The sequence below is a fragment of the Phyllostomus hastatus genome, unplaced genomic scaffold (assembly GCF_019186645.2).
Source record: "Phyllostomus hastatus isolate PE091 unplaced genomic scaffold, TTU_PhHast_1.1 phas_scaffold_193, whole genome shotgun sequence".
NCBI classification, from domain to species: domain Eukaryota; kingdom Metazoa; phylum Chordata; class Mammalia; order Chiroptera; family Phyllostomidae; genus Phyllostomus; species Phyllostomus hastatus.
Window position 1 is genome coordinate 13,072,843 of NW_025334015.1, and position 25,965 is coordinate 13,098,807.

Here is a 25,965-nt window from a genome sequence, read left to right on the forward strand (position 1 = left end):
CTTGGCTGTCCTGTTTTTTGCACTCGCCCCTTTACTTTTGCAGGGTTGCTTGTCCAACAGGAGAACAATAAAATACAAGTCGCCTTGGTTTATTTGGTTGGAGATTTTCTGTAACCAAAGGGTATACCGCAATGATCGGTTTAAGTCAAGCTTCAGATGATTAATAGGACAAACCACCATGCCATTCGGCTGCACTAGGTGTGCACTCTAAGACATGGTTGAGATAAAAACAGAAAGTAAACAGAAATAAGACTTTTCATCTCCGTCCCCATCAGTCCACTTCTACCTTGGGGACAACAATTTCTTGACATCAAGCCCTACCTATAACCTTTTTCTCCCTATTGCCAACCTTTTGTAGATATCTCACTCCCCATTTCTTCTCTGTTCACTTTCTATTTTCCTTTCCCTTTAGCTGTGCTTAGAGCTGCTAGGGCTGGGGCTACCTATAGAATCAGATTTTTACAACCGAAAGATACGTAGTGTAACCTTGTATTCACGGGGAACCTTAAAGTCCAGATGGCAGTGGCAGAACAACTATCCAGGCCTTCTGATTCTTCCAGTTCAGTGGTCTGGGCTGTTGACCTTGTCTCTGGGGACCAACTTCCAGTCCCATTCCAAAGCAAGCCAGCCCCTACCCTGAGCCTCTTGAAACCTTACCTTCTCTTTAAGGAAGAGGATGCTCGAAGTTGAAACTAGAAGATGGAAGTGAATGAAGCATTCAGAATAAATGAAGCCTTGATGTAAAGGGCCAACCAGGAATTTATAGATTTATATATGTAAACTCCAGTAGCGATGGGCGGGGGGAGGTCTTCGTATGTGTTTCAGCCGTGGGAAATAATCTCATTTTCACTGAGAACAGATCTAGGAATATCTACTCCTTTCCTTTTCTCATAAATATATTTATTAATTCCAGCACTGAAGTCATTACAAAGAGAAGACATTCCTAAACTTTGCTTTTGTTCTGTAAGAGTAAATTTCTTGGCCCTGGTTGGCATAGCTCAGTGGATTGAGCGCAGGCTGTGAACCAGGCATTGCGGGTTTGATTCCCAGTCGGGGCACATGCCTGGGTTGCAGGTCATGGCCCCCAGCAACCACACATTGATGTTTCTATCTCTCCCTTCCCTCTCTAAAAATAAATAAATAAAATCTTTAAAAAAAAGAGTAAATCTCTTCAACTGCTTATTATATGGAACTATATAGAAAACATTTTTATTTCTTTTGGAATTTTATTTTGATTCAAATGAACTATCTGCTAAGACTTAGATATCTTGTTATAAAGACATTTAAGTGGTTTAATGATAAACTGATTATTGTAATGATTAATTACAATAGTAGCAATTGCTCCAAATTCTATCCTTTCTCAAAGTGTGATTTTAGGAAAAATTTAGTAGATATGAATCTACTCCAACTTGTTTGATGGAAGGAAATCTTTTTTGGATGGGTGGGGGAAATTATAACACTTTACTTTGTGCAATATTCTGGTCCACTCTTATTTAGCTCCTTTTTTCTCCCTTTTGAATTATGCAATTAAAAGAGCACTCAGCACAGACCTTGACACAAAGCATGTGTGAGAATGGACCAGTGACAGGAACCCAGGCCTTCGACCTCATGTCCCAGGTCCGAGCTCCCCTTGCTTCTCCTGCTGGGGCACTGAGCTACAAGTCCAGGAGGGTGAAGTAGACAGCAGTTCGACTGCAGGAGTTCGCCTTGTCCTTGCTGGTACTTGGCTGTCAACACAGGTCTTGCCCTGCACCTGTGGCTGGGAGGGGAGCCCAGTGTCTTCTGTCCAGTAGGTCACCTTCCCTAGTTGCAAGTTGGGAGACTGAGACCCTCCCCCCACCACACACACACAGGGGCTGCCTCAGCCCAAGGCATCCAGGTCCACTTTGGGGATTGGATCTCACCTGGAGCAGAAGGAGCTGAATTCTGGGCAGGAAAGGCAGAATTCTGTTTCTTATTGAGAAGTGAGAATGTGTGCTCCAAAAGCTTGCTCAGTCTGTGACATGGTGATTTGTTTCCTTGGGTCCTTTCTTGCACTAAGTCACTCTTGGGGTTCACAGTGAACATTCTGTGATCTAGAACCCACTTGTGTGTGAGCATAGACATCCTTTGGATGGTTTCCAAAGGCAGCCTAAAAGGGCTGCTTAGGTGGGGCCAACAGATTCTTGATGTCATTTAGACACTCGATGTTGAATCTCTCTGGTTTATTTTCCATCACTTCCCTGTGGAAGGTAGAGAACAAGCTGCTGGGGGACAGCATCAGAGGACCCCACAGCAAGATCGTGTGCCCTTGCCATTGACCCAGTGCAGGTAGCCATGAGTCACGTTGGCCAGCAGTACAGACACTTGTAGCCATTTTTGATGGTGGTGTGAGAGAGCTTTGCAATACCAAGTGTTTCTTTTTTTTAAGGTTTTATTTATTTATTTTTTACAGAGGGAAGAGAGGGAGAAAGATAGAGAAGGAGACATCGATGTAAAAGAGAAACATCAATCAGTTGCCTCTTGTAAGTGCCCCAACTGGGGACTGAACCCACAACCCAGGCATGTGCCCTGACCGGGAACCAAACTGGCAACCTTTTGCTTTGTGGGACGATGCCCAACAAACTGAGCCACACGGGTCAGGGATGATGAGCCCAGGGATGATGAACAGATGATGAACAATATGTTCCAAAGCATCAGACTTGGTTATTGTTCTGAATGTATCAGAAATGACGATCTTGTTATTCCAGTTTCACAAGTAAATGGTGCCTGCATAGCAGCAGGTGTCTTGATACTGGGTTGTAATACTAAATATGGCATCATTTGGGCCATCTCAGAGCTTTTGTGATCTGGTCTGAGGAGAGGTGGAGAGACTCCTTCTACAAGGTCATGGTCATGGTCATGGTCATGATGCTGTGGCTCAGGGGCTCCGTGGGGCCGGGGTCCTCTTTGATTGATTCTTCAAGCTCCTGTGACTCCTCCTCACTGGATGAGTTATCCTCTGCTGGCCTGCCACTGGCTGGCTCCATTGTCCCTAATGGCAGGTCACTGCAGGGGTAGCACCTCGGGTTTCACTTCCTTAGCCTCTGGCAGCAGTTGAGTTACACTTTCTCTCTTACACCAAAACCACCAGATTTAACCAAAGATAAAATGCCAGATTTCTTTGGCATCTGATCTTTGACTCACGACTTGATGGTGGCCTTAGGCAAACTCTTCTGGAACACTTTCAAGCTAAGGATCATGGGAGCAGCCAAAGCCCGGTTTTATTAGCGGTTATATATCCATATTACAAGGTTATGATTACCTCTAAGTCCAGAGTTTTCTGCAAATTCGTGATAAGTAATGATATGCTTCATGAATTTTTCTTTAGAAATTTCTCCGTTCTCACTGAGGTCCCCACAAAGGGAGAGGGTGACATCAAGCAAGTTCATGGCAGAATCTGAGAGGCACACAATGCCACTCTTGCTGCTGCACATCCCACGGACCGTAGGGACTGGGAGCCAGGCAGAAAGTCTGACTTGGGCCTCTGTCTGGAACCAGGGTCTAATTCACTTTTAGGGAAACAGAGAGCTTCATCCTCAGGTTCGAGGGCCTTTAAGTCATCTAGGTAAATATCATCAGGTCCCCAGTGTTGGCTTCTCTTGTGGACACCTTTTTCTTTGATGGCGAGTCTACTTTAGCTGCTGGTTTTGATTCTGAGGGATGCTCCACCAATGATGACAGCTTAGGAATGTTGTCTGCTTCTAACAGATGAAACTGGGGTCAAGGGGAGGCCGGAAGAGTTCTGCTGCAGAAGTTGCATCACTCACCTGCTTACTCAGGGCACCGGGTGTGGGTTTCACTGTGGTACAGACCGTTTCTCCCACAGATGCATCCTTCTCAACTTGATGGAAGGAAATCTTACAAATCCCAACGATTATAACACCATCTAGAATTAACAACAATAATAATTACATCTTGCATTTTTAAAGAGTTCTCAAATATGTATGTAAGATTAGAAGCCACCTGTGAGACAAGTAGGTAAAGGAATTCTTTTCCTGGTTTTATGAATGAAGAAGCTCAGGCAGAGCACTAAACTCAGGAGATGTGACCTCCAGTCCAGCTATGAACTTTAGTTTCTATATCTATAACACAAGACTATTCAAGTAAGTAGTGTCTCTTTGAAGGTCCCTTCCGATTGTATGGTTCCATAACTTCGTGGATTGGTGACAATACCAGATCTAGAGGCCAGATATATCCTAGCTTCTAGCCTTGGAATCTTCCAGGGGTAAGGGATTCTATGATTTACTAAGCATGTACCAAGTATCAGACCTTTCATATTTATTATTTCACAACCACTGAGACTGGACAGTGAGAAGCTAGGAGAATTCCTTGGCAAGTGGAATAGGGAACTGAGACAGAAAACTGAACACAATGGCTGAGCAATTCACAGCCAGATGCAGAAGGTCACCTCTCTGGAGACAACATCTAGGCCTCAGTTGTATTTCCGCTCCAGACCCAGAACAGCAGCAAAACCAGGTGGGCGATGCCAGGATCAGTTACAATGACTAACAACCCCCTGCCCTGTTATTGACCAGTAGAGGAAACAACAACCCAGAAAGGGCAAACCTGGAAAACTGATGCCTGTTTTGCTGAAACCTTCCTCTGAGACCTCCTCTGAGTTGGGGAGGTGGGACCTGCAAGAGAGAGACAAAAGCCTCAAGACAAAGGACCCAGCACATGTGCTGTTCCCCTGGGGAGCAGCCACACCATCCCCTTTCCCCTCTTCTCCCCTCATTGCTTCCCCCATAGGCACACATCTAAACTCTAAGGGACCCCGAGATTTGCAATCGGGGAGCAATGGGCAGCGACAGCTTATCCAGGGCTAACCCCCTGAAACTGTCTCCAAGGCCTCCTTTCCTCTGACTTTTTCAGTGAGCTGAGTCAGCCCCGCCTAGGCCCCCCTGTTGCTTCTTCTACCCTAGGCTCTTCCTAGTTTCACTGCCCCCAGCTTGTAAATGTACAAACTATGAGGTAACCGTGCCCTCAGAGTCGCCTGGACCCATGTTGTGAAATCTTTCCTACTTGAACTCAAGAACCCAGACACCACTGGCTGGCCCTCGGCAGACCTGCTCGGGGCCAGGACCCCTGTCCAGCAACAGCATCAACATTTGTGATGAAGGTTTATCTAATGCAATTTCCCTTCCTGGTGTGTGTGGCCAGAGTCTTCCTGGGAGTGAGGCTCCCTGAGGGGATTTATGACGGTTTTACACATGGAAGGCTTTGTCTTTTATTCAGATAAAGAGGCTCTGGAAAAGAATCTTGGTCTTCAGTTTAAAGTAATCTTTACATGGGCTCTGGCCAGACAGCTCAGTTGGTTAGAGCATCATCCCCATATGCCAAGGTTGTGGTTTGATTCCCGGTCAGGGCACACACAAGAATCGACCAATGAATAAATAAGTGGAACAACAAATCGATGTTTTTCTCTCCCTTCCTCTCTCTCTCTAAGAAAAAAAAATCAATCAATAAAAAAACTTTTAATAATCTTTATATGAACTCTGGAGGTCCGAGTAAGTCTCCACATCTAGTATGTTTCATGTAAATGGAATCATACAAATGTAATCCTTTGTGAGTGGCTTCTTCCACTTAGCATAATGTTTTCAAGGTCCATTCATGTTGTAACATGGACTTATGTTGTAGCAAAGAAATGAAAGTATTTTATTTTTTATTGCTAAATTATATTGGTGGGGGACTCAAGAGTTGGAAAATTTTAGTTTTAGGTGATAGTCAAAAGGCTTAGTAATTATGCATGCAAAAAGCTATTGTTTCAGAAACTGAAGGTGTGACCCACTCAGACTCCAGGAGACCACAAGCAGTGCCACCTCTGTGCCCCAGGAGGACTGCAAACGATCACATTGGTGTCTGAGCCACTGTGCTCCAGGGAGAGAAGGCTACCGCCCACGGCACAGACAAAGAATCATCAGTCAACAGATGGAAGAATGCTGCAGCTTTTTATCTAATTAACCTTTTCCCTGAATTCCAAATCTGATGCCTACGCTTTTCTTCTCCTTATAAAAAGGGTCCATTTGAAATGGAATGTAAGATGGTCTGTTAGGGTGCATAGCCCACCCTCTTCTCAGATCACCGGCCCCCTGAATAAAGGGCCCGTAAAGATTCAATCCCTGCCTCTGCTTATTGGGTCCAGCAGTGACAGGCAGCACCAACACCGGCTTTTCTAGTTTCATATTCTGGCGACTCCTTTCTGGGAGAGACATGAGGACTTCCTAGTAAGTCTGAGTATTTGGCATAGAGTCCCATCGGCTTCCTAGACTGGGGGCCCTGGGTTGCGGATTTGGAGACTCCCTAGCAGCTGCCAAGTGATTTCACTTGGGGACTCCCCTTCTCCAACTCTCAGCACCTCCCATTGTCTTCAGTTTTTGATTGAATCGCTGCACTTTCTGGTTCAGGTTACAATCCTGGGTCATGACTTAGATCATCAGGAATTAAGGTGCCTTCTGGTTCACAGAGCTCTGTCTGGTAAAAAAGGTATCTTCTGGTTTAATTCAGGTGCCTTCAGGTTTTTATGCTGTTGCAGAGCTCTGTCTCATAGTGAAACCAGAAAATCTGGTGTTCATGCTGCCTGTCACTACCAGACCCAATAAACAGAGACAGGGGTTGGATCTTCATGGGCGCTTTATTCAGGGGGCCGGCGATCTGAGAAGAGGGTGGACTATGCACCCTAACAGACCGTCTTATATTCCATTTCAAATGGACCTGTTTATAAGGATAAGAAAAGTGTAGGTAAGGGGTTTGGAATTCAGGGGAAGGTTAATCAGATAAAAAGCTGCAGCAGCCTTTCATCTGTGTCCTGCGTGGTGGTCTTTATCTGTGTCCTGGGTGGTGGGCATCTCCCCCTGCAGCACAATGGCTCAGACACCATCCTGATGGCCTGCAGTCCTTCTGGGGCACAAGGGTGCTGCTGCTTCTGGTCTCCTGGAATCAGGGTGGACCATACATTCAGTTACTGGAACAACAGTTTTTTACATGCACTGATTGCTAAGCTTATTAGCTATTACCCCAAACTAAAATTTTCCAACTCTTGAGTCCCCAGTGAGTAGAATCGAGGGAAAAAGCCTCTGTTCTGGGAAACAGTCCTTTGGGGAAAATTTTGGCTGATTGGTCGACTTACGCTTATAAACCTATCACGAAAAAAGAAAGTGGTTTTTACTGTAATACTGTTTGGCTTACAGATGATATAATCTAGACTCAGGAGAGTGCCAGCTACCGAATGGGTCTTTAAATCACTGTATTATTCTATAATTAGAGCTGTTTTGTCAAAATCAAGAAAGTGGAACAAAATACTTTACTTAGAAACTTTCATAAGTTTACATAATAAGGATGCAGGGTTGAAAGGAAATAAATTAATGGTCCAGAGAAAAGGGAATTTGCTTGTGAAAACTAGTGGAAGCTCAGAGGAGAGGGCCCAGGAAGATCTAGGTATTCCGGCTGCTGTGAGCACGCGTGCCCACGGCCCCTCCAGCCCTGGGGGGATCTTCCTCCTCACTCGGCTGAGGGAACTGGGGGAAGTGCGCCTGAACTGGTCTCACCATCTGGAACCCATCAGGAAACCAAATTTGTGAAACCAATTTTGGTGAAACCAACTGGGGCAGGGCAATACCCTTTGTGAAAACTTCCAGTGGGAGTAGGGCCAGAGGGCCAGCCTGCTGGGTATTATTGGGCACATGCTCCATTTTCTACATTAGAAAAGCTCTGAAAGAACCCTTTTGGAATGGACAAAGCAGCATACTCAGGCTTTTAAGTCCCTGGAGGTGCACCTGGCTTCTGCACAGCCTTGGCAGCTTCCAAACCCACTGAAACTCTCTCAATTATAAGTTCATGAAAGGCAGGCCATTTCCTTAGAAGTCCTCACCCAAATGATTAGTGACCTTCCACAACCCACTGCATACTTGTCAAATAAACCAGATCACACTGTCCAGGGTGGCCAGCCTGCTTAAGAGCAACCACCTGCAAGCTCTTACAGGAAGGTGAAAACTTTCCCTGCGACAGCCTATCACCATTTATGTGCCCCAGTGAGTGTTGAGCCTGCTGGAGCAAAAGGGAGATTTGTGGCTCACTGCTGAAAAAAGGGGCAGGTACCAAGCAATTCTCAACAATCTTAACATCTCCCTAAAAACTTTAAGTTCAATCCTGCCTCTCTTCTCCTGGAGACTGACTCGGCTGTGCCAATACATGACTGTGCTGAGATAATTAACGGAGTTTATTCTCACAGAATTAATTTACAAGACCTCTAAAAAATAGCAGGCTGGACTCTCTATGCAGATGGAAGCAGTTATATAGACGAAGGAAACAGGAAGTCTGGGAGTACAGTTGTGATTCTGGAAGGAGTCGTGGAGGCCAAGGCCTTGCCGCCAGGAACCTCTGCTCAGAAAGTGAACTGATTGCATTGACGAGGGCACTGGAATCGTTGCACACACAAAAAGTGAATGTGTATACAGACTCAAGGTACACTTTCCTGATTTTGCATGCACATGGTTCAATATGGAAAAAAGAGGACTATTAACTTCCAATAAAAAGAAAATTAAGCATGCAACAGAAATTTCAAAATTGTTAGAAGCTGTTCAGGTACCTTTATAGGTGGCAGTTATACACTGCCCAGAGCGTCGGACAGAGGACCCTGAAGTGGCTAGAGGAAACAATCTGGCTGACTGAGCAGTGAAAAAGGCTGCTAAAAATACGTTTATAATGCCTTTGGTACCTGTTCTAGGCTTGTGATGGTTTGAACCTGAATATTCAACTGCATATGAAAGCTTAAGGTTGGGGTTTTAATAAAGAAGGTGCTAATAGTGAATTAAATTTTTTTAAAAGTTATATTGCTTCTTAAACATTCAATAAAGCCAGTCATGACTCATTTGCATAAGACCACTCACTAAGGAAGGGGCTCATTAACCACCTATATTACACTGTGGTTCACAGGTCCTGGAATTTCTAAAGCCATACAAAAAAAATTGCTAAGTATGTTATGTGCCAAAAGAGCAACCCCAGGGCAAAGTCCCCAACCAAAAAAAAAAAAAAAAGGAAAACAATACCAAGGACAGTGCCCACTTAAGGACTGGCAAATAGACTTTACCCAGAAGCCAAGGGTCCAAGGGGAACCATTTGTTAGTCTTTGCGAACACCTTTGCATAATGGGTGGAATCCTATCCTAAAACTGAGAAATCCTCAGAAATAGTGAAAGCCTTGCTGGAAGAAATAACCCCTCGTTTTGAACTGCCCAGCAGCATCCAAAGTGACAATGGACCAGCTTTTGTTTCAGAAGTTACACAAAACGTTAGTAAATTTTTAGAAATCAAGTAAAGACTCCACACAGCATGGATACCTCAGGCTTCTGGGAATGTAGAGAAAATGAATCACATCTTTAAAAAAATGTAGAGCCAAGCCGTGTCAAGAAACTCATCTCCATTGGAATCAAGCTTTGCTTCCAGCCCTGCTCAGGATAAGGGCGGCTCCTCAGAGTGGAATTCAATTAAGTCCTTATAAAATTGTGTGTGGGCGACCATTTCGGGCTATGATTGGGGTGGGAGATGTGTATGTAAGTCCAGAAGTAAAGGTAAAGAAACATGTGCAACACTTAAATCAGACCTTAGCTGTAATGGATGACCTTGCCTGTACTAGAGATCTCTCCCCTACAGGTTCGCTACATTCCTTTAAGCCTGGAGATGAGGTGCAGCTCAAGACTTGGACGACAGCATCTCCAGAAAGCCAACTAGAAGAAAAGTGGCCTGAACCTTGGGACGTACTCCTCACCACCCCCACTGCGATAAAGTTGACAAAAATAAAACCTTAAATTTATCACACCAAAGTAAGAAAAGCAAGAGGAACAATGGACCACTAAACCTCCAGAAGACCCAAAAGTCATCTTTTAAAACAATGACTTTTATTCTTTCCATTACTTTTGTTTAATCCCATGTTATGAAGAACTTGTTCCTTTCAAATAAAATAAAAAATATTTGGGTATATGTAGCATAAATGTTCTAAACATTTCTAAATTTTGTCTTGCGGGAAATGTTAAACTTTTACTTCATGTCTTATAGGTGTTTGCACTCCCCTGGAAAGCCTTCAAAATTACACTTTGTTTAAGCATATCAATAAGAAAATAACCTACTCCAACATTTATAATTAAGGGCCTGTGGTAACTCTAAAGGACAGGGAAATGTTTTCCTTAAAAGTCACTCAGGTAGCCCCAGCTGGAGAGTGTGTAACTTTTGTCAGCTGTGCTAGAACCTGTTCTGTGCCTCAGCAGAGCTTACTGTTGCACACAACGTGCCCCCTTGTGTGGACCTGCAATTAGATGTATTCCTAAGCCCCCTACCAGATGGTCTGATGATAGGATACGTGCCTAACAACAAAATAAGGACTTCCATATAAAACTAATCTTATAAAAATAAAATAGTTTAGACTAATACTGGGGGAATAATGGGGCACCCAAAAGTTGGAAAATTTTAGTTTTAAATAGTCAATAAGCTTAGTAATTAATGCATGTAAAAAACTATTGCTTCAAGAACTGGAAGTATGACCCACCCTGACTCCGGGGGACCACAAGTAGGCCCACCTTTGTGCCCCAGAAGAACTGCAAGCAATCAAAACACTATCTAAGCCATTGTACTCCGTGGTAAGATGTCCACCACCCAGCACACAGATGAAGACTCACTGGTCAACAGATGGAAGAATGCTGCAGCTTTTTATCTAATTAACCTTTTCCTTGAATTCCAAATCCAATGCCTACACTTTTCTTCTCCTTATAAAAAAGGTCCACTTGAAATGGAATGTAAGACTGTCTCCTACGGTACATAGCCCGCCCTCTTCTCAGATCGCCGGCCATCTGAATAAAGTGCCCATAAAGATTCAATTCCTGTCTCTGCTTATTGGTTCTGGTAGTGACAGGCAGCATGAACACCAGCTTTCCCGGTTTCAATATGATTCAAAGAATTGTAGAGTACCAGCTATTAATGCTTCCCACCGACAAAATGCTGAGAAATTCCTGTAATGTGCAATCAAACCATTTGCTTGGACAGTACAGTCCAGCAAAAAGTAAAGTAATGCTAACGAAGACAGTGAAATACCTGTCTTGTGATTGCAGACAGGACTTACTTCGTAAGAATAATGCAAATAAAGTCCTTAAAATAGTGACTAAAACCTATTAAGTATACAGTAAATGTAAGCCTTTTATTACTATCCTTATCTAACATTTGAAAGCTCGATTTCTTTTGATGTGATTACCAGATGTACAGTTGAAAAATAAAATAAACCTATGATGAAACGTCTTTTTTTGTAATGATTTTATTTATTTAATTTTAGAGAAGGGAAAGGAAAAAACAGGGAGAGAAACACTAATGTATGGTTGCCTCTCGAGCGCCCTCTACTGGGGACCTGGCCTGCAACCCGGGCGTGTGCCCTGACTGGGAATCCACTGGCAACCCTTTGGTTCTCAGGCTGGCATTCAATCCACTGAGCAACACCAGCCAGGGCCTGTGATGAAATCTCTAATAAGGTAAATGTATACTTTCTCCATTGAACTAAGTTTTGTGTTGCACTGGAAAAAGCCCACAGCTAGAAGTGCTCCTCATTTTACCAGAAACAGAAAGGTTAAAGGATAATTTTCAACAAAGGTGAAATAGGACTCTCATACAGATTTTTTTTTAAAGATCATGTTAAATTTTAATTAATTATTAATGAGGGGACCAGTAAGATGTTATAACCAGTTCAAAGGAGAAGTTGAAGAAACACAAGTTTATATGGAGTAAAGGAATATAAAAATAAATTTAGGAATGAATGGCAGTCTGACTTTTTCCAAGGTTCAGGGGAAGAGTGAAGCCATTGAATTTCCCCTTGAAAGAGTTAATTTGCATATATACAGGCAAGAATTGCTTTGCATTTCTATTAGTTATTTACTATCTAAAAGTAGCTCAAGGGCAATGAAGTTGGTCAGAATATGCGACCCAAAATACACAGCTTTAGCATATTATTTTGAGCTGAAGGTGTTTCTACCTAAAAGCAGGTCACAAAATTTCTCATGACAAAGGTGGTCTTCCTGGACCACAAAAGAACATTCCCATCACTGGTGACTGGGATCTGAGGCTGAGATAAATTTGTACAAACACACCTGCTAAAATAACCCTGGCTTTCCATTAGATTTCCCCCATATATTTCCTAGTCACTGTGCCACTGTTTACTGCCCCTCCCTCAAACCCCTTTGTCTCATTGGTGGAGATCAGGCTCTTTCATGGGATTGAGGAAAGCATTCCAGGGACCCATGCACGGGAGACCGTGGTGTGACACAATGGTTTATTCACGTGGAAGGCTGCCCGCAGGTCCCCTCTCTGTCTGTCCTGCCATGGAAAATCAGAGCCAGAAATAAAGTCAATGTCCACAGATCCTGGGCCATATTAAATGTCCAGAGATCCTGGGCCATATTAAAGCTCAGTTCAGTCCTGCATCCGGCCAGTTTAGCTTGTGCTCCTGGCTGCAATCTGTTGTTGTGCTGGGGTATTCAGGCTCCCACCTGGAGCCTGCATGTGCAGCCATTGACCACACAGCTGCTAAAGCCACAGGACTGTGGAGAGAGGATGCATGGGTGCACAGGGTGAGTGCAGGTCATGAGCAAGAGAAAGAGCTTCTGTGTTCCCTTTGGATTATATTAACTTGGTTTGGGATGGACCAGGTGCTTTTTCAAAATGACTAATCAATTTCCCAGGCTTCTGTGGGTTTTTGATAGGCTTACACCCCACAGTTAGACTGATCAGCCTCTATGGTTGAGCACCTCCTCCTACATCCCCCCAAAAATCTGGTATCAGAGGGGAAAAGGAGGGGAGCTTTCATCCTGTTGGTGCGGAAATGCTGGAATCCCCAGGAATATGTGAAGCAGTAGCTTCCTAGTGAGGCAAACAGGCTTGTGCTCCCCAGTTTATTAAGCGCTATGTCTAATTCCCCTTGCTCCCTTTCTTATTAATAATCAGCTAACTACTGATGGTAGGTAACATTGTGACTTCTCCACAAATTTAGCATTTTTTTGTTTAAAAGTAAATAAGCTCTTGGTCCTAACTGCTTTTTCAGATCTTCATTTTCCTTATGAAGACTTCCAGGAGCACATAAAAATGTTTTAAATATTTCGTGTTCTTTTCTCCTGTTAATTTGATTTATGTCAGTTTAATTCTCAGGCACAGAACCTAAGAGTAGAAGGAAGTTTTTCCTCTCCTGCAGTAGTGGAAGTCTAGAAACACATCCATAGCAATATGCTCAAAACAATGGCTGGATTTTCACCCAGGGTGGAAAAACCCCATAAAATTTTTTCTCTTATGCAAGGGAAGGGGTTCAGAACAAGTCTTCCACAATGTGCCACTTTGACATGCAGCTGATTTTGAGCTGAAGATAACTAAGGCACAAAGACTCCACAAGAACTTTCACCTCCCTCTTAACTGCCTAAAAGAATGTAGATAGAGGGCCTGGGACAGGAGGAGAACTATCACCAGAGATAACTACAAGGAGTATGGGCAAGGTGTGCTGGGCTGAAGGTGTTAATGGTGAACAACAGTAGATGTTAGACCTCGGTCCTTGAGTTTGGCTAAGAAAGGATTCAGAACCAAGAACTCAAATATAAATGCAAGTTTATTTAGAAAGTCACAGAAGTAGAAGTGAGCCATCCAGGCTGCGTGAGCTCAGGAAACAAGTTACAGAGGCAAAAGAAGGGCCCTTGGAGCTTAGGAGAAAGGAAGCAAAAGTACACACCTTTAGGGAACCAGGGGGTCGGGAAAGATGAGGGAGAGGGAGAGAAAGGGAGAGGGAGAGAGAGGGAGAGAGGGAGGGGGGAGAGAGAGAGAGAGAGAGAGAGCGAGAGAGAGAGAGAGAGAGAGAGAGAACTGGGTCCTTCATCTTAAGGAGCTTTATATGTTTTCCAAAGGTGGGGGTTTTTAGGGGAGGTCTTAGGGAAGGATCTCAATAGAATATTCATCAGCTTGCCAGGTGTGTCCTTTCAGGGGCATGGTGTCTACTGACTGGTCTGCGCTAGGGTAGGGGGTCATTAGTCATTGCAGCTCCATGATGTCGGCTGTGGCATTGCTTCACAGATTTCCTGCTTTTCTGGGCCTGGAGTTGAAACACTACTGAGGCCTAGATGTTATTCCCAGTTTGACCAAAATTCTGTCTCTGTGGCCCAGAGACCCTAGGCTTTGTTCCTAAGATTATTTGATGCAGACCAGAACCTCATTGTCCTGAGGGCTTAATTCTTAAGGGAGTGGTCATGCAAGGCTTGTATGGGAGTCCTATGAGGTTATTCTCCAGCCCCCTTGTTCTCCCTCTAAGGGGTCTACCACCTGCCTAGGAACACGTCAAGGGAAGAAAGGTCAGGGGACAGTCTGAAGCACACTATAGGAGATGTGAAAGGTCAGGTGGTGTAAACTGCCCAAGCAGCAACATGCTATGGAGGAAGGGTCACCCTGGGTGTGAAGCCCCGCTCTACAGTACTTTTTTCCCCAGTTTTGCCCATTGCTAGGTACTCAGGGCTGTCTGTCCTGGTGACCTTCTGTCTGACCTGGCACATCATTGCTATTCTGCTCACTTCTGTCTGTCTATTATATCAGGGGGAACTTGGAGGGCATATTTGTTTCAAGTTCTCTCTGTGTCCTTACGTCTTTGCAAGGCATGACAGACATTTGCTCACCAAACATTTGCTCTTCCCATCTTCCTGTGAATTGCCTTCCCTTTGAGGACCCAGACAGCTACTCCCTTCTCCTTAGGCCTGAATTGCCCAACCGTCTTTGAACCTCTCATCTCTGTGAGGCTCCCATACATACAAAATTAATTCATTTTTCTCCTGTTCATCTGTATTATGTCAATTTAATCACTAGGCTAGTCAAAAGAACCTAGGCAAGTAGAGGAAAATATTTTCTTCCCCAGCACAAACTAACAGGAATGATATTTATTACTGTTACCATTTTAGTTATGATGAAATTGAAGCAAAAGAAAAATAAGTTGCCTGAAACAAAGTGGTGTGTTAGGAATTTCCCTCTCAATGAACATTTAAGAAAGTAGCCCTCTTCACCTAGGAATTAAAGAAGCAATATATTTATGACAAAGTTAAAAAAAAAGGTTTGAACTGAATCTGCAGAGCCCAGGAATTAAAGCAAAAATAAAAGAATCTGTCCTTAGTGAGCTAGAGATTCAAGCCCAGGGAATGGCTTTGCTTGGCTTTTCACATTAAGCTACTAGATTGATTAGAACTCGGCAATTTGCTAAGACTTAAATACTTTTTTTATTGTTGCGCGTGGGTCTCCGGCCAGCAGTGACCACGGAACGCTGCGGATGGCTCGACGATAAACATGCGAGAAAAAACAACATGCACAGAGACAGACTAGTTTCTGTGGGGAAGTAGGGACGAAATGGCCACCCCCCCTAGTAGGGAGCATGCTGATTTACTGTCCATACCTGCTTTTATTGGGCTCATTTTGCATAATAATTCAAGTAAAGTACAGTACTCATTAGGGGGAAGTAAGGAATCATAGAAAACAAAGAACTCTGCCGGTCTATTGAGTCGGGGTCAAAGAGCTGTAAGACTGAGGAACAAACTAACTTCCTCCTAAGACCCTTCTCATTCAACTGAGAGCATTCTAAACAAAGAAGGCTTCACAGTAATTTACATGTTCTTTCTTAGGCCTGATCACTCTGGGGAATCCGCACTTCTCAGCACAGAGCTGCACCACCCTGTCATTGTTTCAGGCTTAGGTGGAGCAAGGGAACTAAGGCAACTGGGAGACAAGGAGGTTTTTTTCCCAGACGCTGAGAACTCAGGCTATGTCAAAGCCGAGGAGCGAGGGTCCATCACCCCCTTTTGCTGCAGCCCCCCCCAAGTCCTTCTTTTGGGGGGCCTCCCAAAGTGATCGTGCCTGTCTTAGGTCATTCCCCCGTGGGGAATCTTACCCGTCTTTGGCTAACCGACCAAGCTTTTTGGGGGTTCAGTTATGAATAAAGCAGCAGAAGCAGCATTCCTGCCAGGGAGATAAGCTTTTGTCTCCTTGCTGGCTTACAGTTCCAAGGGTGTTCCCTTAGCCTTAGCCTAGGCGGGGGTTACAGCTTCTGATACCAGTCAGGGTGGTTCCCAACATTTTATTTCAGGTTTTAACAGCTTCATTGAAATACACTTCACATACCCTACATTTCACCCATTTAAAGTGTATAATTCAATGGTCTGTGGTGTATTCACAGACTTGTACATCCATCACCATGCCCATTAGCTGCTACCGCCCTTTCTCACCTCTCTCTTCCAACTGCAGGCAAACACTAACCCTTCTGCCTCTGCCGATGCAGAAGGAGTGGGTGGAATAGATGTCTGCTCCGGGCATTTCATGTTAATGGCATCGTACAATATGTAGTTTTTTGTGTCTGGCTTCTTTCACTTAGCAAATGTTTTCAAGGTTTATTCATGTTATAGCATATGTCAACACTTCATTCCTTTTATAGCTAAATAATATTCTGTTGTATGAATATACCACATTTTGATGAACAATTCATTAATTGATAGACTTTTGGCTTGTTTTTATTTTTTGGCTATTATGAATAAAACTGATATGAGTGTTCCTGCACAAGTTTATATGTATAATATATATTATGTATAAATATACAAAATATATACTAAATAATATATAATGATATATTTAATATTATATTATTTATATATTGACTGCATATAACAACATATATTTATATATTATACATTATATATTATGCATATAATATAGGCTATATATTACATAATATGATACAGTATATGTAACCTACATATAACCTATAATACTATATATAGTATTATATAACAATATCATATTATATCATATAATCTGTAATATATAATTATATAGTTATAATATATTATAGATTACAAATAATATAATAATGTTATATATAATGTGTAGTATATATATCACTAGTAACTCTCTTTGGATCATATAGGATCTCTATGTTTGGATTTTTATTAATATATAATATATTATATGTATTATATATTGTAGATCATATAAATTATATATTATATAATATAATAATATATACACTATACATTGTGTATAATATATGATAATCTTATATGTAATCTATATTATATACATATCACTAGTAACTCTCTTTGGATCATATGGTAACTTTATGTTTGTTTGGATTATTTAAATTGTAGTAAAACACACATAACATAAAGTTTATTATCCTAACCATTTGTAGGTATGCAGTTCAGTAGGGTTAAGTATATTCACATTGTTGTGCCACCAATTTCCAGAACTTCTTCATCTTGTAACTAAAGTCTGTACTTATTCAATGACAACTCTGGATTTCCTCCTTCTCTCAGTCCCCGGAAACCGCCGTCCCATTTTCTGTTTCTATGAATTTACTCTAGATAGCTCCTATGCGTGGAATTATAGAGTGTTTGCCTTTCTGTGACTGGTTTATTTCACTGAGCATAACGTCTTCAAGGTTCATCTGTGTTATAGCATGCATCAGAATTTCCTTCCTTCTTAAGAGGCAACAGTATTCCATTGTATGGATGAGTCACAATTTGTGTATCCATCCATCCACGGATGGACACTTGGGTTGTTTCCATGTCTTGTCTATTGTGAGTTGTGCTGCTATAAACATGGGTGTGTCAGAGAAGAGAAACTTTTTCTTTACTCTCTTCAATCCAGTTCCTGGGGTCTGTGATTAAACTGACTAAAGATTAACAGTATAAAAAGCACATAATTTTTATTAATGTTTATGTGCACAGAAATTCACAGAAAAGAAGTAAAGCTCAAAGAACCATTTAGCCCAGGGGGCTTCTATATCTTTTTAACAAAAGAAAAAGTTTGAGTTTCAGTGGCTAATAAACTGTGGGGAATTGAGTAGAAAATACATGGAGGGAGCTAACAGATAGTAAGGTCTGTTTATGCAAAGTCATCTTGGTATTCACTTCCCATCTTCGAGATAAAAACTACTTTTCTCCCCTGATTTCCAGGAAGGAGCACTTTCCTCAACATAAGTTCATGCTCTGCTTTTAGGTGCAGAAGGTGACTATGATTTTTTTGAGGAACTGCCATTTTTTATTGACAAGTGATAAAAACAGAGCGGGAAAAATCTCACCATAGCAAAATCTGAATAAAGTAAATTGTGTTTCAAAAATTATGTGTTAGTGTTGTCGGTGAAAATGGGATTCTTCCACAGCATCACAAGAAAAGCATTGTGAGGACCTGTAGCAGAGGATGAGGTGCTGGTTAATTTATTGGGGTAGAAAAAATGCCCCCAGGTTCCCACTGCCTCATCCAGGCCAGGTGGCTCAGCTCTGTCCTGCTGCAGAAGAAGTCCAGTCTTGTCTTCCCCGAGCCCAGAAGGAGGGCCATGGTCCAGAAATTCTGTGCCATTGTCCTGACACCAGTGCGTTGCAGGGTCATTCAGTTCACGCCAAAGCTTAGTCTAGCTCAGTCTCCGTCCTTCTCTGGCTAGCGTGGTCTCTGCTCCTGATTGTGCTCAGCGGCACTGTGCTGCCTGCCTCACCCCAGCCTGTGTGGGCCCACATCTGGAGCCTCACTGGGACCTGCATGCTGGTGAGGCCCGCACTGCAGTTATGGAGAGAGAACGTGTGAACAAACGGGCAAACGTGTGCTGCCTAGTGGGAGAGAGGCCTTTGTTACTCTTTGATTGCTTCGCTTTGATAGCCTCGAGCTTGGGAAAGACCAGGTGCTCTTTCAAACTAACCAATCCCTTTTCCAATCCCTTGTAGGCTTGTGCTGGGCCCTCCTCCTAACCAATCCAGTCTTTTCCCCAGATTAGACTCCTCCCCTTTACGGTTGTCATCTTGGCTCCTACGGGGGCGGGGGGGGGGCGTGCCTCGTAGTAGAAGCACCTCCCTCTACCATCTTGGCTTCAACTGGGCATGCGCCCAGCAGAGGAATTTTTTTTTTTTTTTTCCCCTGCTGTTTTATGGGTAACCCATTCTTCCTGCTGGCTTTGTGGATTGGATCCTGAGAGTTGAGGTTGCGGTGGTCCCCTGGGGAGGCTGTGAATGTTACAGCTTCCTAGTAAATCAGGCTTAATGTTTGATTCAGCTCCCTAGTTTATTGAGCTCAGTATCTGATTCCATTTGTTCCTTTATTTATATCTAACTAGCTACAACTACTTAACTATAACTAACACTACAACTACCTAAGACAAACCAGTAACAAAAACTGTGTATTTTAAAAAGAAAAAAAAATAAACTTTTTGTTTTGAAATTGTGGATGATTAAAACATTTTTTCTTCATTTTTGAATTTTGCATTAAAATATATTTCTTTATATTTGAGAAAAAACAAAATTTGTTTTTTGTTTTTGAAGTGACGTGGCTTAGGCTAGTCAATTCAGGAGGAATGCCACAAGGAGAAAAGCAGCTCCTCAGAGGAGACACCCAACTGAGGAGACAGCGGAGCGTGTTTCGCACTTTGCCATTTTTCTAGCCAGACAAAGAGCCCAGATGTATTAGTATATTTACATATTAACAGGATCTTCACAATGTGGTGCCTATTGGACGCCACACTAGGCAAAACAATGGACTTGAACTAGTGCCAGGCGCTTCTTTCCCGGTTTAGGGAATGGGGAATTTGAGTGGGAGCAGCAAGATTTGGTCCAAGGTCCAGCCTGGAGACATCAGGATAAACAAGATGTGTCTTCCAACGTTCCCTGGCCTGAGACCCCAGTTTGTCCCTTTTTTTTGTCCTGGGGGCAATAATGGTCTCCCTTTCTCCTTTGGTGGATAGGCCCTGGCTGCTGGAATGCAGCAGCTCTTCTTAGTAACCATGGGAACCTTATTGGCATGGCAACCTGGCAGCTTCAGTGAAAGGCAGCAGTGGGGGGAGAGGTGGAAGGGGAGGGATGCAGTTCTGCAGAAGGAAGGGGTGGGCAGCCTTCTTTCCTGCTGAGGAGAGAAAAGGAGGAGGAGAGATGCCCTATTCTCTGGATGGTCCCTGGAAGCCCCTGATGAGTTCAGACCTCACTCCATAATCCAGTTCAGGAGGGGCTGGGGCAGGGTAACAAGCCAAACTGGACACCAAGACCTAGACCTATTGATGCTTTTGTGTTCTAAAGTGTGGCTCAGAAGCACTGGGAAAGGAATAGGGGCTGGGGGGACACAGAGCAAAAGGTCTCACATGTGAGCAAATTCTGACATTAAGTTTTCATTGCCAGCAAAAATATCACATGGAGCTTTTGTCGGGCTCCAAGAGTCCAAGCACCTTTTGTTAAAGACGTCTAGGGATGAGGACATTTTCAAGCAGCATCTAAAGCAAGAAATACGTCTATTCAATAAGGAAGGCTGAGAATGCAGTAAAAACACAAATAAATAAGATCTACTAGGGAGAAAGAATTACCAAAGAGGAAGGAGTGGGCAGCGGGGCAGCTTGCAGTGCCCTGCCAGGCCTCTCTCTGGGCTCACTTAGAATTCTTGTCATTATTGGTTTTTCTGATAGACAGGGTGTGAACCATGGCTATTCTGGGTTTTGGGATCCCATGGCCCTGGGTGAGAACCCTGCCCGGCACCTTCCTTACTCTGAGTCTATTTCCTGTTCTCTCGAGAGATGAGGATAGTAATACCTATTCTATAGTGTCACAGTGAAAATTAAATAAGGTTTTTAAAGTTTAGTTAACAGCAATATTAGTTAAAGCTCCCTGCATGACAGCCACACAGACAAGAGCCTCCCCGTCACAAAGCCATCTCCTTAGAAGTGGCCCTGGGTGGTTCTGTGGCGTCACCTGACAGCTGACCATGCTTTTTTCCCTTCCTGCTTCATTTTTAAAATATACTCTTTATTTATATTTTTTCTTATTTTTTTTAAAAAGTGCATTCACTTAAAAAAACAGCATTATTTAGATGTAATCATCTGCCATAAAAGTCACCCTTTTCAAGTATACAATTGGGAGGGTTTTAGTGCAGTCACGGAGTTGGACAGCCATCGCTGTTACCTGATTTTAGTACGTTTCCATCACCCCAAAAGAAACTATAGAGGCTACACACTCATTAGCATTCACTCTCCATTTCCCTGTCCATGAACCCCCTGACATCCACTGATCTACTTTCTTTCTCTATGGATTTATCTGGACATTTTACATAAATAGAATCACACAATTTCTGACTTTCTGTGTCTGGCTTCTTTTACTTAGCATACTGTTTTTAAGGTGCACCCGTGTTGCAGCATGGGTGAGTGCTCTTGTTTCTTTTTATGCTTGAATAATGTTCCATGGCATGTACCTACCACGTTTGTTTATCCATTCATCTCTCCATGAACACTGGGGTTGTTCCCACTCTTTTTGGCCATTATAAATAAAGTTAATGACATTCAGGCACAAGTTATTGTGTGTACCTGCTGATCAAGTCTAAGTTCATGGTGTATCAGGCCTCGTGGTCTGCATGTGATCAGATAGAGACAGGTGGATATCATTGCTTCTTTTTAAATTTCCTCTTGACTATACCTTCCTCTACTTCTATTTCTTCCTTACTCTTTTTTTTTTAAGATTTTATTTATTTATTTTTAGAGAGAGGGGCAGGGAGAGAGAAAGAGAAGGAGAGAATCATCAATATATGTGAAATATGCATTGACCAGTTGCCTCTTGCATACCACCATCTAGGGAACCTGCCTACAACCCAGGCATGTGCCTTGATTGGGAATCGAACTAGCTACCCTTCAGTTCACAGGCTGGTGCTCAATCCACTGAGCCACACTAGCCAGGGCTCCTCCTTACTCTTGTTCTCATTTCTGCCCCATAAAGCAGTCTAGTCAGTCTCATGCAGATTTCCAGATGTGGCACTTTGACATACTCGTAAAGTATATTATTTTTTTGCCCCACAAAAGGTATTCTTGTCCCTGGCTGGTGTGGCTTAGTGGATTGAGCGCTGGCCTGCAATCTGAAAGATCACCAGATCAATTCCAGTCAGGGCACATGCCTGGGTTGCAGGCCAGGTCCCCAGCTAGGGGCATGTGAGAGGCAACCAATCAAAGTTTCTCCCACACATCAGTGTTTCTCTCCTTCAGTTTCTCCCTCCCTTCTGTTTTCTCTAAAATAAATAAATCAAAAAGAAATAAACTGCGCCTGGACTTCAAAAAGCATAAAAGAAAGATATTCTTTTAGGTGGGAAAGGGGGAGAGGAAGAGAGGGACAATGATACATAGACCAGACTTATTTTTCAAGAACAATTAAAATAGAATTTAGAAACATTTTTCTGAACTTTTTCATTGAGATAGGCTATACATTCTAAAAAGTATATAATTAAGTTAATTATTACACAGACACCATTTAGGAATTGCCTGTGTCTACGAAGGTAAGGATTGATAGAGGGTCGCTCGATAAAATGCAGATGCACATTGAGTGCCTAGTTAAATCTGAATTTTATTTATCTATTTATTTTAAACTTATTTCTTTATTTTTTAAGACTTTATTTATTTTTAGAGAGGGAAGGGAGGGGGGAGAGAGAGAGAGAGAGAAACATCAATGTGTGGTTGCTGGGGGTCATGGCCTGCAACCCAGGCATGTACCCTGACTGGGAATCAAACCTGTGACATTTTGGTTCACAGCCCACGCTCAATCCACTGAGCTACACCAGCTAGGGCCTGAATTTTAGATAAACAATATTTTTTTTAGTGTAGTCTATTCTATGCAATATTTGTGAATACTTATTTAAAAATATTCACTTTATCTGAAATTCAAATTTAACTAGGTGCCCCTTATTTTTATTTAGTAAATCTGGCAACTCTGGAAGGGAAAAATTAAAGAACATCCAAGAGACATAAATCATTTTTATGATTGGATAGCAACTGAGGTTTGGTTATAGGAAATCCCAGAATAAAATGAAACATGGAGTTAATTGGTAGATTTAATTTGCTCCCTCCCTGATATCTTGTATAACTGAGTGTGTACACACTTTTGCCTTCTCACAATATCTCTATGAAACAGTCAGGAGACTACAAATGGGGAAACAGGCAAAGATACTAGAAGACACTTCAAGATCTCTCGGTGAGTTTAGGGTCAACTTAAACAAAATATCATGATTGACTTTTGAAAGAAAATGTAGATTTAGATTTATTAACTTTAAAAGGAGGAAAGGAATTTATCTTAAGCCTTTTATAGTTTATAAAGATTTTATTTATTTTCAGAGAGGAGAAGGGAAGGAGATAGGGAGAGAAACCTCAAGGAGGGAGAGAACCATCCTTTGGTTGCCTTTTGCACATGCCCAACTGGGGACCTGGCCTGAAACCCAGGGCATATTTTTGTCATTTTTTCCATCAGGTAACAGAGATGACTACTCTGGAATTTATCATTGTTCCTGGGGTTGATTTATTGTCAATTTTTACAATAGTGCTTATTCTTTTTGAAAGCAATATGGTTTTGCCCTGGCTGGTGTGGCTCAATGGATTGAGTGCTGGCCTGTGAATCTAAGAGTAGCCAGTTTGATTCCCAGTCAGGGCACATGCCTGGGTTGCAGGCCAGATCCCCAATAGGGGGCGCTCAAGAGGCAATCGCACTTTGACATTTCTCTTCCTTACTTTCTCCCACCCTTTCCCTCTCTTTAAAAATAAATAAATAAAATTAAAAAGCAAACAAACAACCTCAAAGCAATTGGCCTTGTTCTTGTTGCATGTGCTTTGTGGTAGGGAGTAATTACCTGCAGACTACATGGCTATGAATAGATTTTGAATCCTGGGGAATATTCCATTTCCCTTGTGGAAACAAATCAGGGAGTCTAATCAACCCTGGAGATCAAGGGTGAAGATGAATATAGGCCTGAATTGCATGTTGGTGTTTGAAAACTACCGGTGGTGGAAAAATCAAGTAGTCTTAAAATATTAGCAGGTACGAGCTCATCTTTATTTACTGGGCTGTGATTGACATAGGTTTTCAAGAAAGATTCAGCAGCTCATTTCCTGAATGTCAAGGAAAAGTGGCTTTTTCAATATGGATTCTTCTGAGGAAAATCAAATAAGATGAGCGTGATACACACCATCCCATCAGCGAATTCCTAATGTAAATGAGTCATTACTAGTTTAAAACCACTCAAGAAAATAAAACCACTCAAGAAAAAAAAAGGACTGGACAGCCCGTGAAGCCAAGCTTCTCCTTGCTGGAGGTATCTGCGTAGAAACTGTGTGTAATGTTATATTGGTCTCTGAGTCCGGTGTGTGGCTAGACTAGATGATTGTGAAATGTTTTATGTACTCCAAGAATCTTTGATTCTATTTAAGTAAACTAGGGACTAAAAGAAGTTTAGTTTAGGAACTAAAATAAGCCCCTAGAATGGCATTGGTGTGCTTCTAGCAGCAATTATTTGTGCTGTATCCCCACCAACCAGCAGTTTGTACCTATGACCCAGCCTTCTTTGTTTTTTTTCTTACTTAAAGGTGTGGTGTGCCTTTGTACATACCCAAGCTTTACTGTCAGTTCCCTCTGTATGGAATGCAGCCCCATCCTGGCAAAATGTTCACTTACCCCTTAAAGACCTATGTCGAAGCTAGTGGTTCTCAACTGGGGTGATTTTATCATTTCCCCTCCCCCATGCTTGGGGTTACTTGAAGTCTGGAGACATCTTTGGTTGTTACAACTCAGGGAAGAGGGTGGCACTACTGGCATCTAGTGGGCAGGGGTGCTGCTAACCGTGTACGACACACAGCACAGCTCCCAACAATAATCACTTAATCTTAACTAACTACATCTGCAAAGGCCTTGTTTCCAAACAAGGTCACATTCTGAGGTTCTGGGTGGATGCAGATTTGATGAAAGAAGCTTTTCAACCCATTACAGGTTTCAAGTAATAGAGTTTGGAAACCAGTCTCTGAACTCTCAACCTCTGGAAGGCATGCCCTCATTTTCACCTTCCCGGCTTCTAGCACAGGTCACAGAACGCAAAACAAGAAAAATGTTGACTGGAATTTGTACACCTCTGTTCATAGCAGCATTATTCACAGTAGCCAAAAGGTGGACACAACCTAAATGCCCTTAGACGAATGAGTGGATAAACAGGAAGTGGCATATCCATACACTGAAATATTGTTCAGCTTAAAAAAAAAAGGAATGAAATTCTAACATATGCTACAATATGGATGAAACTTGAAAGTACTCTGCTAAGTAAAATAAGCCAGACACAAAATGACAAACATTGTATGATTCCGCTTATAGGAGCTACTTAGACCGGTCAGATCCGTACAGGCAGAAGGCGATTGGCAGGGGCTGCAGAGAAGAAGGAAGGGGGAGTGATGACTTGAATGGGTACACAGTTTCAGGTTGACATGATGAAAAAGTTCTGCGGATGGATACCAGTAACACAACAACAGTGTGAATGCACCTAATGCCACTGGATTGCACACTTAAAAACGGTTAGCACAGCCCTAGCCAGGTGGGTCAGTGGGTTGGAGCATCATTCTATATACCAAAAGGTTGCGGGTTTCATCCTTGCTCAGGGCACGTACCTAGGTCAGGGCGCACACATATGGGAGGCCACCAATTGATGTTTCTCTCTCATATCAACATTTCTGTCTTTCTCCCTTCACCTCTTTCTGTAAAAATCAATAAACATATCCTTGGTGAAGATTTAAAAAAGTGGTTAACTAAGCCCTGGCTGGCGTGGCTCAGTGGATTGAGCACGGGCTGCGAACCAAAGCATTGCAGGTTCGATTCCCAGTCAGGGCACATACCTGGGTTGCAGGCCACGGCCCCCAGCAACTGCACATTGATATTTCTCTCTCTCTCTCTCTCTCTCTCTTTCTCCCTCCCTTCCCTCTTTAAAAATAAATAAATAAAATATTTTTTAAAAAGTGGTTAACATGGTAGATGTTGTTAGGTGTATTTCACCACAATAAAATGAAAGAAATGTTTGCTGGAAGAATAACTGCTTACGTTCAGGGCAGTCATCCCAGATGCCTAGAATGTCAGTCCTCAGCCTCCAGTTCCTTCAAATCCTC

General features: G+C 42.6%; 1 pseudogene; it reads right to left on the bottom strand.

Moving 5' to 3' along the window:
• Window positions 1–1,861: 1,861 nt before the first annotated feature.
• Window positions 1,862–4,756, bottom strand: LOC123832534 (annotated as a pseudogene).
• Window positions 4,757–25,965: the final 21,209 nt, after the last annotated feature.